The sequence below is a fragment of the Onychostruthus taczanowskii genome, unplaced genomic scaffold (assembly GCF_017590055.1).
Source record: "Onychostruthus taczanowskii isolate IOZ18803 unplaced genomic scaffold, ASM1759005v1 scaffold67, whole genome shotgun sequence".
Taxonomy (NCBI): Eukaryota; Metazoa; Chordata; class Aves; order Passeriformes; family Passeridae; genus Onychostruthus; species Onychostruthus taczanowskii.
In genome coordinates, this window is record NW_024504455.1 from 1,627,278 (window position 1) to 1,646,320 (window position 19,043).

Consider the following 19,043-nt stretch of genomic DNA (forward strand, 5'->3'; position numbering starts at 1 on the left):
TACACTCCTAAAATATCTTCTACTTCACAGTGCTAAATAACTTTAACTTTACTCAGTAAAGTCCCAGCTTGTATCTGTCTCAGCTTTGTCTTGGCTCTTTGGACTCACATTTACCTCTGAATCTGCTTTGTTTATTAAAGACCAGAACAAACCTGCCTGATTTTCTGAACTGCACCTGCTGGCTTTGTAAAGATTTGACTTCTGTCTTCAAATCCGTTGAAGCAGTGGATTTATCCAGCATAATTTGTGTCTTATTCATGTACTCTTCTTCTTCAGGAAGACAGAATCAAGGTTAAAGAGTCTTCTTTAAGATGACTTAATTACAAGTATCAGGAGGAAGACAGAGTGATCCTGCCTTGCATCCTGCCAAGCCACAGGTAAGCTGTGATATATGACAAATATTGAAGGCAGAGATGACACACAGCTCACTGAGGAAGATTTAAACACTGGAGGGTGATGTAAACACAACTGACTGTTTTCTAGAGCCACAGGGGTGATTTATGAGGTCTATGATTTCTAAATAAAGAAATGAGAGTATTTCATGGAAAGCTCCCTCCTCTAATTGAGTGACAAATGGAACCAGAGAGGTCCCCTGTCACCACAGGTATGGGCTTGCCTGAACTTTTGCTCTGTGGACATTTAAACAAATTCCCAAAGCCCTTCAATAGTCTCTTAGAGTGCTTTATGTTACACTAGTTATATCACTACTATTTAATTTTCCTGAGCTGAGAGCTCATTGGTGAAGTTCTAAACCAATGCTTCAGTATATTTTCTAATTAGCTATGTAGATAGCTGCTGTTATTTGGCTAAAAATGAATTTCAGTATATGTGGAGGAATAACATTAACTTTAAAAAAAAGGGTTTTTTTTAAGTTATAAAATTTTTAGATTGGCTCAAGCGAATTAGGGAAAAAAAAATCTGAAAATAGAGCTTTGACTCATTTTACTTGATCTGAAATGATCAGTTCATCCTGCTAGGCAGACTTTTATAATTTGACCTTGAGTGAAAGAGCTTTCATTCCTGATAGAAACTAATTGTATGTGTGGTGTTCAAACCATAGTGTTGAAATTAAATTAGTACTGCACAGGAGGGGAGCATACAAGGAAAAACACACTGTCTTAACGGGCTATAAACCTGAGTGAAGCACTGTTTTTAAACCAATGAAATGGCTATAAAGTCATCTTTGCTCTTTATGATTCAAATATATCCCTGAAAGTTATAATTTATACCTTAAATACATAAACCATAGAGAGTGAAAAACTGCATGTTTCAGTAACATGACAATAAGCCCTCAGTTGAGTTTCTTACCAAATATTTATGCTGTGAGTTGAAATGAAAAGTTTTCTATATGGTCTTTGAAGGGAAGTCAGGTTTTATTATATTAGTACGAGCCTTGGAGCCGTGCTTCTCTTTTTTAGCAGCACGTGTTTGAAATTAATGCCGTTTCCATCTCCCTTTTTTTGCAGCACGCCTCACTTTCACAGTGCACACAGAGATCTGATCTCAGCTTGTTTGCTCTGAAGATAATGTAAGTTTTGCCAGTGACATTGACAAAGAAAAGCACTTTGCCCAGTAATTGCTTGTAATATGCAGATATAACTAGCTATAATAACATGTGCTGTATTTCAAAAATTGAAAGAACATGAAATGTAAAGCCATAATACTAAAGAATTCTGGGGCTTCACTGCACCCCACTTTTATACTGGTGAGCTCTGGCAATGTACAGCACTCTTGAAATGGTGTAATTGTGAATTTGGGTCATTTCAAGGTTGCTTTACCCAATGTAAAGAAGCCTTTGCATACCAGGGGAGTGTGTTTGGGTATTGTCTTCAAACTCTCTTCTTCTGTAAGGAGCAAAATGATGCTGGAGACTGCTCCAGGAGAAGAGACACAGCACAGAAGTGCTTGTGGCAGTGAGTCTGTCCTTGCATCAGGCTGGGGTGGTCTGTGGTGGTGAGCAGTGAGCACCATCACCAACCACATCCCACTGTGTTTGAGCTGGGCATCATCCTGGACAGTGCCCAAAGTCAACAATTCATAGACATGTTCATAAACCACTGGAAAGGGTTTGTGAACTGAAATTATTGTTCATTAAACCCCATCAACGAGTGTGAAAGCCTTTCCTAGTTTAGATTTGGGACGAAGAACCTAAACTGACATGCCCTTTGCCTTCCCCTTTCCTCTGTTTTGGAAATATTCTTCAGCAGAAGGTGATGAAACTTCATCACTGAAAGGTGCTGAAGCTTGTGGTGCTTCTGGAAACAAATTTATCTGTGCAGGGTGAGGGCAGCTTTCTAGAAATGCCAAAATTCAGTCATTTCTGCTATTCTGCCTCCAAAGACATTTAGAAAGACACAAGAATTGCACCTGCTGCCACTCCTGGGATACACATTTAGTGGGAATTCACACCCCACACACCCATTTAAAGCCACATTTCTGAGTTTACTTGTTAAGAGGAAAAGTCTCAGCTTTTATTTAACTAAACTTCTGTCTTCAGAGATAGACTTGTGAGTGTAAAATCAAACTGAAGGGAAGAAAAACAAACTTCCTGTCTTGGCCTTTTGTGCAGTTTAGTGAAGGAGGGAATCTGCTCACCACTGAATAGGTTGGATGCCCTTTTTTACTTTAATCAGGTAAAATGCATTTGTTTTCTGAGAGTACAAGAGCACATAAAGTAAATGAAAGCACTTATGGCATGACTTAAGGATGTCCATGTTCACTTACAGCCACTTTTTTAAATCAATAAAGCAAATCAGGATCCTCTTCTACTCTTGTAGTGTAATTTTGATGTTGCAAATGTATCTAAGAAAGAGTTTTGAATAAGCTTTGTTTATCAAAAAAGTCCTGATCCTGCAAATTCTTGTAAATGAACAATCACCTGTTCCTCTTGGGTTTTTAAAGGCTGAGTAATCTGAGTAAAAAAGGCTGAACCCACCTTAAAAAACTTTTGTTTTTTAACTGTATAAATTCCCATTCCTTTGGTTTTTATAGCTGAAGGGATTTGTAGAGAGATTTTGATGAAAAATCTAAAATATTTACTATTAACATACAGCATCTAACAGAAAAAAAAATGTCACTGAAGCACAAACTGTACCAGTTCACACCTCTGGACTCTCCTTTCTAATTTATTTCTTGTCAACAGAACAAAATGGATTTGGCATCTTTGTTTAATGTTCACACCTCTTAAACTGCTGCTGTGGCTCTTTCCAGCAGGCACTGGAGTTATGCTCCAGTGAAATTAAAGGAATTTCATTTGTTTCTGTCTTTGGCACCTGAACAAGGGAGTTGATAAGAGAAAGTTTTTGCCAATGCTCTCCCAGCTCAGCAGTGACACGAGGTAATGTCTGTGAGGTGCAGCTGCGAATCAGGAAATTATTGAATAGATTCTATTTGTCTGCATTAGAGAAAAAACAAACCACAATTTTTCAAAGATTTCATAAACGTCCACCGGACCTACTGGACAAAAATGCAATTCCATTTCTGTGTTGTACCTGTCAGTTTACAGTGCAATGGCTGCTTTTTTAGCAGTGACTAATAACTACACCAGACAAATTTAGCAAATATAATGATATTGGCTTTCTCTGTTATTTCTCTAAAAGCAAGGCTATTTTTTTAACTTACAGATGCAAAAGCATCGCTGTCAGTAACCAAATCATCGACATCAAAAGCCACATTTGGAAATGCCAGAAAAATCGAGCATTCTTTGTCTCAAACTGAAAGTTTTCTTAACTTTCACAGTGCTGTAAGCTGTTGTTAACTCCAGTGGGATCTGAAGGTATATTTTTGCTGTTGGTTCCTGTTTCAGAGTGTTTGAAGTGAACTGTGATCAGTGCTCATGTTGAGAGGAAAGTTGGCTGGAAGTGAGGATGTGACTGAACCACTGTATTTTCAGACAAAGTTGGGTTTTTTCCATGGAAAGTACTGGAAGTATGTAATATTTAATTACATGTAAGGAGTATTTTCACTTGTTCATCAGATAAGGACTACTGTGGAACCATTTAGGGGCTTGAAAAATAATATTGGCAATTTACAAAAAATATCTTTCAAGAAGCATTTGGCAAAACCCCAATCCTATTCCTTAAAAAAACAAATGAACTACAAATATTGGGTTTGATGCAAATTGACAAATCACTCGAGCAGATCTGAGCATTAATATTGGTACGGACAAACAGCTTGGTTGGATAAAAATGAAAATGTGCATATTTTCAATTTCTAATGAGATCTAGAGAATACAGATACCCTCCAGACTGAAGTGCAGGGGATGAAATTTGAAACACATTTATGGAAAAATGCAAATATTTTGCGCATGAATTATAATGTGGCTGCAACCCCGTTGTTTATAGCTGAGGAGGAAGATACATGATATACCCAAAGTGAAAACACTTGTGAGTTAATGGCAAGTTTTTCTTCATTCTGCAAGAATTTTACATAGATCCTGACAGTCCTTGAGTTTCCAATCCATGCCCAGAGCCATTGGTCCAATTCAGGTTTCACTGATCTGTTTTACCCTGAGCAAAAGGTAACTTTTTACCCATGCAGCAAGCTCTTTCCAACAAAGCTCTCCATTGTATGGCTTCAGCCCAAGGGTAATAAATTGCAGCACCAAAAAGTGGTGATGATTTTAGGAGGATCAGATCAATTGTACTTGAATTTAAAGGTGGGACTGATGTAGCAGAGAATTCGAGCCCTGTTATTTTACACAGTTAATTCTGAATTAGTTGAAACCTAAGAGTGGTAGTGCTTTCTCAGAGACCCACAAACAGCAATGCACAAAGAGGTTTTCTCCTTTTTGTTCAAACTGCTCTTGGCTAGAAATCACAAAAAGAGCAGCTCTACACTTTTAACTGTATTTTGATTTTTTTTTTTTTTTTTTTTTTTTTTGTTATGATCTGAGGGTGATCTGACATCTGGATTGGCTTCACACTTTTCTACAGGCAATGTGTGACAAGAGAGGAAACTGAGGAGATGGGAGCATTATCTAAATGATATGGAGAAAAGCAGCAAGACATCCTAATAAACCACATTTATCCACGTCAGAGCAGTAGCAATTATAATTGGCACAATGTTAACTCAGCTTCAGAGTGTAACTCAACACATATTTTGTCTCTTTTCTAGAAGGAACAGAAAATCCTCACCAGTATTAATTTATTTATAGCATATTATGAGCTTTTAGGCAGGGAAACATGAACATGTCCAGAACTTGGTGAGAGTCCTCTAAAGGGAAGTATTCATGACAGTTCCAATTCTTTTTTTTTATATAACCCTATTATGTGAAAGTGAGAGATTGCTGGAAACATTTTCCCTCCAAGAGGAAAAAATTGTAGTCACTTTCACTTGCAGATGGGAGGTATCAGGGAAGCAGTTTTAACCATGGATAGTTTTGCTGCAAGGAGTAATATAAATCAGATGCATCTTCAAAATTAATTCCACTGCAATTCTTTTTTTTTTTTTGCCACTAGTTTCAGAATCTAGGGAAAATAACACATAAATAAATGAAAATGTGGCTGCTTTCTACCTTAGGGATACAGAATGGATTAATTTAATTTAATTAGATGAATGTGCTGCTTAAGTGGAAAACATTTCCTTGGTGGAGTAAACAGACAAGAAGACTGAACTTCTGGAACTCCACTGAAGTTCAAGATAAGCTCCCTAAAATAAGTTTTCCTTTGATTCCTTTAGAAAGAAGAAAAAAAAAAACCCAAACAACAAAACATATTATTCATTATCAGAAATTAAGGGATTTTTGCTAACTGTATAGAGCTGTTTCCCTGTCACATCTTTTTGTTTTCAAGTTCAGATCGCATCCAGTTTTAGAATTGATTTCTTTCCCCCCATCATAGTCACATAAACGGTTTACTGTCCTTCTTTCCAGTAAAAACATGCAAGATGGTGATGAGTGTCAATATTTGCCAAGACTTCAAGTTTTTCAGACAGGAGAAAATTCTATCACAATGTCTATTATGCCCAGATCATGAAATTATTATTTTTTCACAAAAGCAGATGGGGAGAAATGTGAATTTACCAACAAAAACAGTGCTTTCAGTATGTATGGAATTATATCTCCCTAATTATTTCTTATTTCTGAAGTAAAGGCATCATCCAGACTAAGAGTCCCAGATTGGCTGTAACTGTGTGCAATGGTAATTTAAAATTTCATGTTGTTTTAGTACTAATGAAAAACAAATGACAAAACAAGTTCTGTTCTCACACAAAGAAAAAGATTTTATCTCTCCAAGAAGAATTAGGGTGATTTTCATTCTCTTACCTACTTTACATGTTTGGTTTGTTTATGTAGTTGATTTTGGCTGCTTGAACCAGCTCTAAAAGAAACTTACTGTGTTCTGCCTCCCCTGTTAAATCTGGCACAGGGGATGGAATCAGTGCTGGGAAAGATTATTTCTAGCAGGAATAATGAAGCAATAGGAACATTGCTGCCTTTTTTTTTTTTTCCTTCCCTCTTATATACCCAGTGGTTTGAAAAAATCATACTCTGTAATGTCCCATGAGGAATTACATGCCTATTCTTGGATTTATTTGTAAATGCAAGCTTCTTAAATTCAGTCTGTGGAAAAGAAATCTCATCAAAGAGTAATTCCACTCAGGGCAGCAGGAACTGTCCACACCTGATTCACTGCAGGCAACAGGAGTTACAAAAGAGAAAAGACAGGCAGAGATTCAAATTTATAATTTAGGGGTATTGATGGTACTGCCTGCTCAAGAAGAAGTTTTGAAATCTTTCTCTGAGAATCATTTCAGATTATTCACTGTATTAGTCACAGTCTCACTCCTCTTCCTGCGCCCATTATTTAATTTCCCCTTTTTTCCTTCCTCTGGTTCTCTGAGCAAGTGTCTCTTGAACTTCACTGTTCTAGTGAGAGTTCATTTATGTTCACAATAAATATATTGTTATACAAGTTTATTTTAAATCACACCTGCCAAATCCCTACCACCTGTGGCAGGGCTTACAGTTACCTGGATCTGCCTGAGGCTTTGCAGACCTTCACCCAAGACCTTATTGTGTAATTAAAAGTTACTTTTAAATTGATTATCACAGAACAGAAAGCATTGTTACTGCGGGAATTCACAGCTCATCAGTTCTTCTGACCAAAGTGTCACGTGGGCACAAATTGTAAATCTGAAATCAGTTATTGACCAGCCCTGGGTGACTTAAACTTGCTGCCCTGTGAACCCTTCACCAGAGGTGTTAGATCATCATTATTCTAAGCTGTATGACTGGTGTGTGATAGGGTTTCTGTGGTATCAGAAAGAGTAATTAAATAATATTGTGATAACCTTTGCAAATGGGCTCATTTGCATTCACAGAGCAAAGGGCACCACTGCAGACAGTGTTTGCATCTCACATGGCTGGTGCTTTTATGACTGAACCACACAGATTATCAAAATTCACTGTTTATCATACTTTCCTCAAGAATTCCAAGTGGTTTTTTGTGTTTTTACAAGTTTAAATTCTTGATGTAAATTTATATTAAAAAAAAATTATGGCTGGGAAAAAGTCTGGAAACTCATGATCGTATTTCCAGATGTGTAGTAAGCTTCCACTTTTATTTATGAAAATTTGAAAATTAGCTAAGGAGAATGCAGAACTTTTGCAAGGTATCACTGTGGTTCTGTGAGGAACAAACCTTGCAGTTGCACAAAGCAGACATGACATTTTTCAGATTTGCTTAAAAAAAAAAAAAGTGGAGTTGTACACATAAAAAGTGTTTGATTTCTCTGTCTCAGAACTGACATTTTGATCCTTCACAGTCTTCCTTCTTGGTATTATTTGGGTTAAGAACATTTTAGGACAAGGAAGTTCCTTGGCTACTCAGTTCCTGCTCTGCATGGTGTGAAGTCAGAGCTAATAACAGATGTGGTGGCTCTCTGGCAGACTCTAGGTGCAACATGTAAAATGTGTGACATAATTATCTATAGATCTCCTAAGCATATGCGCTTTCTAATTTCTCTCTTGGCAGCTGCTAATGTAATTTTGAGCCATGGTGGAAGGAGCATAATCACCTTGAGGTCAGGGAAAATGTGCATTTGAGTGACTAAATGCCCCTGTTGGATCAGGACTTTATTTGGCTGCTCTGTCTGATCTATCCCAAGGTGCAGAAAGGCAAACGAGGGTCATTGTCACTCAGGGCTTTTCAGTCCTGGTGGCAGGTGCTTGGCAAGGGGCAAGGCACGAGCCTTGGGGGCATTTTGGAGCTTATGCTTATGCTTTTTGTCTGGTTTAATTTCGTTCCTGACCCATCCATTTTTAAAAAGTCCTCGCAGTTCCCCATGGTGGAACGCCGCGTTCTGTCGTGTTGCTGATGTCCCTCGGTTTCCTTAGGGACTCTTGGTTTATCTGAGATTTCACCTCCTTGAAAAGGCTTAGGAGGACAAGCCATATGGATCTTCTACACCTGGCTGCTGTGTCTGACAGACAATGTCTGTATCCCAGTATAAAATTGTGATAACTCCAGCTGCAGATGATGGGAATTGCCTCAGATGCACTAGAGAGTTGTGGGCCCAAGGCTCCAATTTCAAGAGTGAATCCTGACTTCATTGAACACAAAGTAACATATCCCTGGTTATCATCAGATATCAACAGAAGATGCCCAAGTTTCTGGCCACATTTCAGAACATGAGAATTCCTTTTTTCCCTTGGGGGAGATGCAGAGGAAAGAGGAGACCCCAAGTGAGGTGCGGCCTTGGAACAGGCCTGGCACAGCACCCCGGGTTCATATTTCAGAGTGTGAATCAGCCTCCATCACCTGGCTGCTCACTGTCACATCCTTTAAAGCTGGGGCAGCCTCTGCAAGGCTTGGCAAGCAGCTCCTGCTTTTCCTGGAGCTCGGGAGAAGCTGGGAGCCCTGATGGCCTTCCTGAGGAAGTCTGGGATCCGTGCAAGGCGAGCCGTGCAGCTTTGTCACCTCACTCTGCTGGCTCTTTCTCCAGCCACGCACATTCTCACCTCGCAGCCTGCCGAGGAGTTGGGCATTGCAGTAACAGTGAATTGGGACTGCCAAGCTCTGTCATTGCAACTCCTCCACCTAACAAAGATCTTTATTGCAATCAGATGGGACAGGGAATTAAATGGCCAAGCAGTTCGTCAGCAAGTCAGGATAAATGTGACAACTCTGCCTGATTACATGGAGGTTAGAGCTGCTCAGAATTGCTGCTGTAGGGAGCAGCAGATCGGAATAAGTGCAGTTGGTGGTTTGCTACCTGCCTGTGCTGTCTGGGAAATGCCACGGCTGCAAAGAAGCACGGGAGGGACACGGCAGGAGCATCAAGGAGAGGCAGAAGAAGCAGAGGACCTGATAACTGGAAACTGAAGAGCCTGGCAACTGCAGATAAGCAGATGCTTATTACTTAATCTGTGAAGAAGTATCATGAGGCAGGTAGTGGGGCTGACATGGTACAGAATTTATTTAATGTGTCCTTTTTATTTTTTGCTTCTCATTCCTCATAGGAGCTTAGGGTTGTACTTTTCCTGTTGGTACAGGAATGGACTGGTCCTACAAAGCTTCCAGACCTTGCAGTTAGTGGGCTCTGTAATATCTGCAAATCAAACTGAAGGCACAAATGGTGGTTTTTTGGATGCTGAGGTACATGCTGAGCCACAACTCATGGTCCTTGTTGAACAGATCTCAAGGATGAAATTCCACTGACGTTTTTCAAGACAGCTGCAATGCGAGCTGAAATAGAAATATTTGTGCCATAGAGCTGGAATATAATGTTTTTTTAAAAAAAAGTATCTTACAAAGTCTGCTGCTCTTCAATAAATAGTGATAACAATAAAAAGCTTGATGGAATTATACTTGATTCTGTTCAAAACTTCTTTCTATTGACAGAAATATGAAGGACTTGGCAGCTGTAAAAATGCAGAGGTTTAGAGGAGAAAGATTCAAAGGGAGAGAAATAAGTGAATAAAAAGGAGAGCACATTACAGATTTTAACCACAGAAGACATACTGGAGTATTCAGCCCCAGGAAATTCAAAGAAGGGGGTATTTACTGCAAATTTAAGAACAATGTGGTTACACTGTAGTTTATATCTTGTGGCATTCAAGAAAAGTGGTTAGAAATTGTGTATTCTGTGCTTAATGAGAGAAAAAGGTTTTACTTTGTGCTTTGTAATGTTGAAAGCATGAGGATCTATAAACAACAGCATAGTTTAATCAAGTTTCACCATTAACTCCTAGAATTATTCCAGAAGTTCCCAGCATTCTGGCAAAGTTTCCCCTCTGTCATCTGCACCCAGAATCTTCACTTCTCATCTGATGCTCACAAGGAGTCACCACAGAGGTTGCCATTTCCCTGATCACAGTTCTGCATGGTGAAACTGCTTTTTGGTATGAACCAAAAGCCTTTGAACTACAGCCTTTTGATACCATCATCATTGTCCTCAAGGAGATCTGGGATGGTGTCTTTTAAACTTCCTGTAATCTTGAAATCATCCCTGTTGCTACCTTTTATGTTTTAATTGTCAAGCCAATTTGTGTTTCGTATAGAAACATGAAACATTTTATTCCAGTACAGCTGATTCTCAAAATATCCACATCCTGAGGTTTGTAGTTCAGTTTAGTCATGCTTTCGTTTGTTCAGTTGCCTTTATCATGCAGCATCTCTAGGGAGTAGCTCTTCTGGAACCTTCTCAGGTCATTTGGAAACTATCTGCATCATCATCAAAAGTACTGATGTTAAAGAAATGCCATTTCACTGGTGAAGTGCTGACAACTGCCCAAGATGTTGATGATAGTTGGTATTTTACTGTTTTTTTGGTTTTTTTTGTTTGTTTTTTTGGTTTTTTTTTTTGTTTTTTTTTTTTTTTTTTTTTTTTTTTTTTTTTTTTTTTTTTTTTTTTTTTTTTTTTTTTTTTTTTTTTTTTTTTTTTTTGAGATAAATTTCCATTATTAGTAAGGAATAAGAATGCTGGGGAGCCCACTGGCAGACTTTGACTTGCAGCATTTCCTGGAACACCACAGTATCAAGGTTTGAAAAAAGTCAGTTCTGAATTCTTTATCAAAGTTCTGACAGTCCATGTAAAGTGCTTTGCATATCTTTCTCAGTCGCACGATTTGTTATTTTACATTTACATGTAAAACACATTGTTCTAGTGTTAAAATTTCCTAAATAATCTGCCTACCAAAACAAACATTATGGGGGGGGGGAAAAAGGAAAAAAAAAAAGTTGTGTATTTCCAGTAGAAAGGGTTTTTTTTCCCCCTCAGTATTTGCTCTATAATATCTCTGGTCTGGAGCAGGTGGTGTGAGAGGGTTTAATTCTTTGCTGAATGAGGACAGTAGTTATTATCCACCCAACCATAGTTTTAATTTTGCTGCGAGCACTGTAGCTAAATGCTTCTTAAATGTTTTCATTTAGAGAACAATTTAAATATTATTGTTAACAATTGGTGATTGCTTTATGTTCTAAAAAGTATTATTCTTTGCATTCCTTTTTCTGAAGCAGTGAGTATGAGAAGATCTTGGACATGACCAAGAACTTGTATTTTATAAACAAAGGGTCAAAATAAGTTTGCTTTTGTGTTAATTCTGGGATAGTTGCTTGGCTGGAGATATGAAAACATATATGATATTAAGATATAAGAACAAAGGTTTCTAAATCAGATTACTTTAGCGTATGTGTTCTTTTAATATTAAACGGAAAATATCTGAAAATGTCATTATCCAAAATACACAGAGAAAGTTTGGATGCCTTCATTGCATCAAGTCCTTATATCTATGTCAGTGCATCCAGGAACTCCTTTCTTCCCAAATAAGCTTTCAGGCATGAGAACAAAGCAGCAAAAGCCTTCCTCTCATCTTTCTTCTTGCCCCCACTGTTTTTAATAATGTCTGTCTGACATGCCAACAATCAGGCACATGCTCTGCTGCTGCTCCTGTCTCCTCTCAGCTGCCTGAGAGGGATGAGGGGTGGAATTGCACATCAAGGATCTCTTTTGTTGGTGGAGCAACCAGGAGAGCGTTTCCAATTTGCAGTTTGGCACCGGCGCTTCAGAAGCACCACGGATGTTTGATACCCACTTGGTCGCCTGCCACCAAACTTGGGGATCAATCACTGTGTTGTGACAGGATGCAGAAGGAAAAAAAAAATCCCCAAAGTACACATGCACATAAAACAAACGAAAAAAAGAAAAGGAAAAAAAAAAAAGCAGGGGAAACCTGATTTTTATTTTGAAAATAGTAGGACATCTTACAGATTGAGAATTTTATTGGAAAATGTGAAGGAGGAGCAAGTGGGTCTGTGAGTGTGAATATACGTCTGTATTTCTCTTGCACAACATCTCACAGACAAAATATTTCATAATTTGATTCCACTGACAGTTCTTGAGTTAAACCAGGGATTGCACCCAGCCATTCTTAGGCAACCACTTCCAAGTTAGTCCAAGACTTCTTGTGGCAGATCTGCATTCTTCTTAATCACTTGCAGTCAATCAGATTTTAATTTGTCTTTGTCTTCAGCCCTGCAAAGTTTGGGCCTGAAATTTTTTCTGCTTCAAGGATCAAAGAGTGTTTTCCCTGTGTGTGTCAGGCACACTTATGGAATGCTCTCGTATGTTTATTTAGCTCCATAATTATTCCATATTAACAAAAGCAGATTGTTTCAGGAATGTTTTTCAGAAGAGCCTGTTTGAAATCAGGCTTTGTTGGAATTATGGCACCTCCAATTCTGCAATTTTCCTTTTGAAATACATTGTAGGAATTCACTAGAAAATCTATAACAACCCCATTCAGGGATGAATGGCTTATTCTGCTTCTTATCTTGTTAATCAATATTGTTAACTAGCTGTGATGGACATAATTAATGGAATGACCCTAGCCCCTCCTAATTAGAAATAATTGCCTTGTTCAGTCACATTCACTCACCAAAATATAAGTGTGTGAGCATAAATGTCATAACTTATTTTAGATTCTGCCTTGATCATTATGTATCCTGTTTTCTTGTTAACAACTCATTTTAATTCTTGCTCACCCAAAAAAGCTGAAAGCCATGAAAGGGCCCTCTTACCTCTCCGAGCTGGATGGCCAAATAACACATTATTATATTGCACACTTACAGTCAGGAGGGTAAAATGAGGAGGGTAAAACCACTGCTTGGCTCTGGCTTCCATCCATTGCCCAACAGCTTCTCAAAGATGAGAGATGTCTTAGCTTGAAGTTAAATGGTGCTTGCATCAGAAAAAAACCCTGAATTTTGGTATGCATTTCATGTACCCTTTTATCAGCTTTATTATTTGTTATGCTTTTGCTGAGCTTCCTTGAAGAAGAACAAAAGGGTACACTTATTATGCAGCTATTTCATGAGAGCTATTTAAAATAACATTTGAGGAGGAAAAAACAAATCAAAATGAATAAAAGCCTGGCAAACACATGATGAAACAGAATGAATATCAGAGCTATTAAATTAATAAGCTTGCAAAGCATTATTTATGGTATCTCAATGGAAGTTTAGAAATTGATAGTGACTTCTCCAAATTAATTGAGCACCTTTGTTGTATTTCAGGAATACAGGTTCAAACCCACCGTGCCCGTTCCTTGTGGGGAAGATCGTTCCACCTGCCAAAAAAACCTCAGGAGTTTAATCTGATTTTCATCTTCTCAAGGTAAACAGTGGAGGCATTGACTCAGGATGGCATTCATTCAGCAGAGCTGTGCAGTCTCAGGTTGTCTGCACCCCGTTGTCCAAGCTGCCCATTAAAGGAGTGTCTGAAGCAGCAGCCTGAGGAAGATTTGACCTCTCCATGGCCAAATCTGCACAAGCGCAGACGCAGGATTTGGTTTTAAGCACTGACACGCTCGGGATGGGCTCAAAGCTCCTGCCAGCTCAAAGGCCAGAGGAGTGACTCCTGTGAGGAGCATCTCACGTGCTTGGGGCTGGGGGACATCCCTCAGCTGTGTGCCCAGAGCCCTGCAGAGAAGCACAGGGTCAGACACATCTGCGCACCAGCTGGTAGGACTGGAGGGGCAGAGGATGGAATGAAGGACAGATTTTTTGGATATCACCTTTGCTGTGTTGGTTGATATTCACTGGTGCCAATCAGATAGAGATACAGGTGTCTACTTCACCAAAAAAAAGGGTGTCAGCAGACCAGAGCTGCTTCCTCAGAGTTACCTGGCTTCCTGATGGCTTTGAATTGTGGTGAGTGGCTGAAATTCCAGTCCTTTTTGCTGTAGCTGGGAATTCTCCCTGAGTGCCCACGTTTCACCATTAAAAGTACATCTGCTAATTCTTCCAGGATAAACTATTTCTCTATGACACTAGTTTTCTCCAGATTTGCTAAAATTTGGTTATTTCTGTTACAGCTTCTCATGCAGGAATGAGAGCTGGAGAGAACCACTGGGAAGTGAACAAGGAAGATGGAGGAGCACTGACAGAAACAATCCCACCCTGACGTTGTTTCACTTTGCTATTCCATTTCTCTTCCCTCATTTTTGCTTCCCCTTTTCTCTGACCAAGTTTTTCCTGGAGTTTAATTTTTTCCAGTGAGAGCTCTTATTCAGAACAATTCTGTTAAAAATTTTTTCTAAGCCATGTTTTCCAAGTGCCTAACAGCTCAAATTCTACAGTAAAATAAAAATCCCATGTATAATGTGGTGAAGGTTTTAACTTTGCAGTGTTTGGTTTATTATTCACCACCTTCTCTTGTGGTGTTCAGCTTGCAACTGGTGTGATTTTGCAGAAAACCAGGTCCACCCAATGTGAGCTTTAAACAAGATATTGGATGAGGGCTCATGATTTCCAGAAAACATTCAGTAATAAGTAAAAGAAGCACTAGATTGGATTGAATAATAGCACAGGAACAAGCAGTTCTGTATTAATTTCTTGCAAATCTACTTCTGCAGGTAGATTTTCAATTCTGACAATTGCTGCAAATGTTGTTTGCCAGTACCAAGCATCAGTTCGTGGTAAGCAGTAAAAGTTTATCAAGCTGGTTTCTCCCCCTCGTTGTCCCACTTAGAATACTGACATCTTACCAAGAAATAGTGCAATTTCCAACCAGAATTTCTTTGGCTTCTTTGGCTGAAAGGTGTTTCACACCACAGAGTGAGCAAGGCCATCCCCCCATGTCCTCCCTGCTCAACTGCAGAACCTCGTGGGACCCTGCTATAGATAACTACCAAAGCTTTGGGCCTCATTCCTTTCTTCTGAGCTATAATCAAAGCACTATTTTCTCTTTTCATATTGTCTGTCTTGGCATTTTTCTTTCCATTGAAATGTTCCTACCTTGAGCTTCTGAGATGAGCAAGTGTTTCATCTGCTTTGGGTTGTTCTCAGTCAGGGTGAAAGACCCAGTAAATTTTTTGGGCTGAAAAGCAGAGAAGGGATTTTTCCTGATCCAGTTTCTATCTGGCTTAGGTTTATGTTTTATGTTTTTTGTTTTTCTATCTGTATTAGGTTTGGTTTCTCTTGAATTCCTTGCATATCTTACTGGGTTAATACCAAGGACTTTATGGCTCAGGACTGTATTCTCATAGAGCTTTAAAGGACATTGCTCTTGGCTGGTATTTCCAGACACTGCTAGAATGCAAAAATAAAAAATCCAAAAAGAAAAGGAAAAAAGGGTAAGATTATATGTGCTGTTTATATTCATGTTTGTACCTGTAAGGATGTGTTGATGGGGAGGTGTGGTGAAATGATAAAAAGGTTATGAAAGGCCGTTATTTCTTCCTGTGAAATCAGGAACTCCTAAAGGCACCAATTTAATTCTGAGAGTGAAGTGAAAAGGACCAGGACGATGCAAAGGTAGCACAAAAAAAAGGAATTGAAAAATTATAATGGAAAAATCTATATTTCAAGCACTGGCAGGAATATATTTATGCATGGAGAGTATTCTGTGATTGATCTGCAATAAAACTGAGTGAGACACAAAAACAACACAGAGATGTTTGTGTCACTCTGCAACCTCCACTGGAGATAAATATGAAATACACTCATATTTCTTGGGAGATCTATTTTAAACCTTCCTCCTTCCAATGTGCTCTTAACTTCAGTAGTGGATTTGTAACAAATTCCTTGCATCTGATGGAGTCATGTTCATCTTCCTGACCCACGAAATGGCTTCAGAGTTCTGTCCTCAATATTTAAATGGTTACCTTAAACCAAAAAGCCTACAGTTCCCAAAATACATGTTGAGAGACAAGAGTCCTGATTGCTCTCAGTCAAATCTCTTTATCCCCTATTTTCTGTTACACAAAGAAAACCATCTGTCACGTTGTCATTAAACTTATTTTTCTATTAACCACAAAGTAAAAAAAAAAAAAATGCCTGGTAAATTGAAGTTGCCTTAGTCTTTCACTGGGTTTATTTTTTTTTTTTAATAATTGGACTTGGTGATGTTAAAGGTACTTTCCAACCTTAATGATTCTGTGAGTGCTGCAGGAGAGGGGGTGGAGAGGATTTATACTTTCTCAGTATTAATATACTTTGATTTGAATGCACAAAGAATGGACTGGAAAGAAGTACTGGAAAATATATTAAGCAAACCCACAAGGTTTCTGAAATGCAGAAACCAGCAGCCAAAACTACCATTGTGCCTCCTGAGTTTGAAACACCAAAGTCACAGTCCTGGCATCAAATTTTACATCACCTGCCTTGAATTTGACATCCTATGTTGCTTTAGGGAACCCTTTAAATATTATATTTCTTGATACAGACTTGAACTACATATTATTTAGTTACAGTTGTTCTGATTTGCTGTCAAAAAAATAAAAATAATAATTTGAAGACTTTATTTTCCTACATTGGATTGTCTGTTCAGGCTAAGGTGGATAAGGCCCAGCAATGAGACACAGATCAAAGATAACTTTGCATCTCTTAATTTTCAGGGCCTTACAGAATTCTTTAGTGGGAAGGATAATTTAGGATAATTTTCAGCACATGGAAGGAAGAGGAGATGAAAAATCAGGAAAGAAATCTTTCCCTCCCATCTTTTGAGGATATCTGATATATCCATAGTTCAGTAATACCAGTATTTTCTTTTTTCTTTTTTTTTTTTTATTTCAGAGCCTATAAAAAATTAATTTAAAAAAATCAAAACAGAAGTGGCCAGGGGAGTTCAAGTGAGACTTGATATTTACACTCAAGATTGAAAGTCTGAAATGAAGAGCTGTGTAAGGTAGTAAATGGTATCCATGATTCATTGCCCAAAATAACACCTTGAAAGGAGATGATGTCTGAGATCCCCCAGAGATAAAAGGAAAATCTTCTGTGATATGATTGGCCTCTGCCTCTAGAAAACAGCATGATTTATAAAGTATTTTTTGCATTAAGGCAAGTGATGGAGGAATCAGGTGAAACAGTGGCGAGGCTTTATGACAGAAATCTTATTTTCTGTCCTGGCTTTTAAGATTAAGCCTCAAATCTTGTAACACCTTTGTCACAGCACCACATAAAAACTTTCAGAGGAAACTGAGTATTTGGCAATGCAGAAGGCAAGCTGAATTCCCTTCTGAGAATATGCAGAAGTCATTGGGGTGTCTGCAGGCTGATAGACACAGTGAGGAGAGTCTCCAGAATGAAGAATTAGTTTAAAACCTTACATTTATTGCATCACATTCTCTAAGATCCACGAAATTGTTCTGCATTTGGAGAAAAAAAAAAAAAGGACAAATGAGATAATTGTCCTGCAATTATTGACAGAATGGGATGCTCAGCAGTAGGAAAACTAATCTGGAATTCAAGTCAGGGTAAGGGAAAGTCATTAGCTATGCTGTGTAAAGCAGACATATACAATCAATGTGTGAATGTCACGTTTGTCAGGCCAAAGTGATGGGAAAAGACTACTACTAAAAGAGAGAAAATTGAACACATCTATAACAGTGTAGGATAGTTCATATCCTGTTGTAATTGCCATGCACTTCAAGCAGAATGAGAATAGCAAGGGGGGAAAAAAAATCTCTCCTGAGCTTTAGGGCAGCACTGGAATGTGTGACAAAGGTAAGGGCTTGGAAGGTGATGTTGGGAAGAAACCTGAGGCCAAGCAAAGATCAGTGAGATGGTGTGTGGGGGGGGAAAAAAGCAAAGAAAAAAAGCAAAAAAACCAAAGCTGAATTGAGCTTTAGGCAGCCAGGGAGAAAGTATCTGTAAAAGAACCCCAGATGGTGCCAGCAAGAACTGATGGTTCTGCTCCTTCTGTCTGTTAAAATGTGTCAAGTGCGCAAGGTCAAAGTGCACATGGTGATTTGATGGCAAACAGAGACATGTTAAAAAGTGAAACTGCTGTGGCAGTTTGGATATGCATTATTGATAGGTGTTCATTGGGTAAGATAATATTTAAATATTGCACATTCAGGATTACTGCTCGGTCTGGTGGGGTGAGGTGACTGATGTGCCACCGAGGGCAATCCTTCATGGAGGAAAAAGCTGAAAAAAACCCCCAAAACTGAAAATGGAAATAATATTACCTCATTACCAAGCCAGGAATCCCAGATTTATTTCAGGCTGTGTCAGGTAAAAAGTCTGAAAGCTTCTGAATGTGCACAGAAGTAGGAAAGTCTGAAGGTGTGAAAAAATAGCTCTTGCTTGAATTCCTGCAGTATTCCAGGTGCTACAAGCATTGTCAAAGATCCTATTTTACAGGAATAATAATGATGATAAATAAAAGTTACGAAATAAAACTCCAAAGCACCAGATCACTGCATATGAAACAAGGGGAATAGCAGGTACAGGCTTGCCAGCTCTGTGCAGGTCTTGGTGAGGGCACTTTGCTCCAGTGCCACATTTCAGGCTGCTGTCCCCTCCATCTCTGAGGCTGCTTTGGTTAATCTAAGTGCTAAAAGAGCTGAGAAGTGGTACCAGAGAGAAGAGAATTCTCTATTCCTGCAGTCAGTTTGGGAAAACCTCTCCCTTCCATCTCACATGGTACCAGAAACAAGCAGCAGCTTCTGTGCGTTAAAGGGATTGAAACAGTAAATTTTACAGCACAATTCATCAGTGGCGTCAGTCAGATTTAAGGGAGAGAGAGCAGGTTTTAGCAAAGCCGCGCAGATTGCTGTAGCTGAGGTCAACAGCAAGCTCCTGGTGCTTTTA

The 19,043-nt window shown here is 38.8% G+C and overlaps 1 long non-coding RNA gene across 1 annotated transcript; it reads left to right on the plus strand.

Moving 5' to 3' along the window:
* The first annotated feature begins 272 nt into the window (after positions 1-272).
* Positions 273-13,649, plus strand: LOC121344679. Its single transcript, XR_005953864.1, has 3 exons — positions 273-377; positions 1,467-1,528; positions 13,518-13,649. It is a non-coding gene; the product is annotated as an uncharacterized LOC121344679 (long non-coding RNA).
* The last annotated feature ends 5,394 nt before the right edge of the window (positions 13,650-19,043 follow it).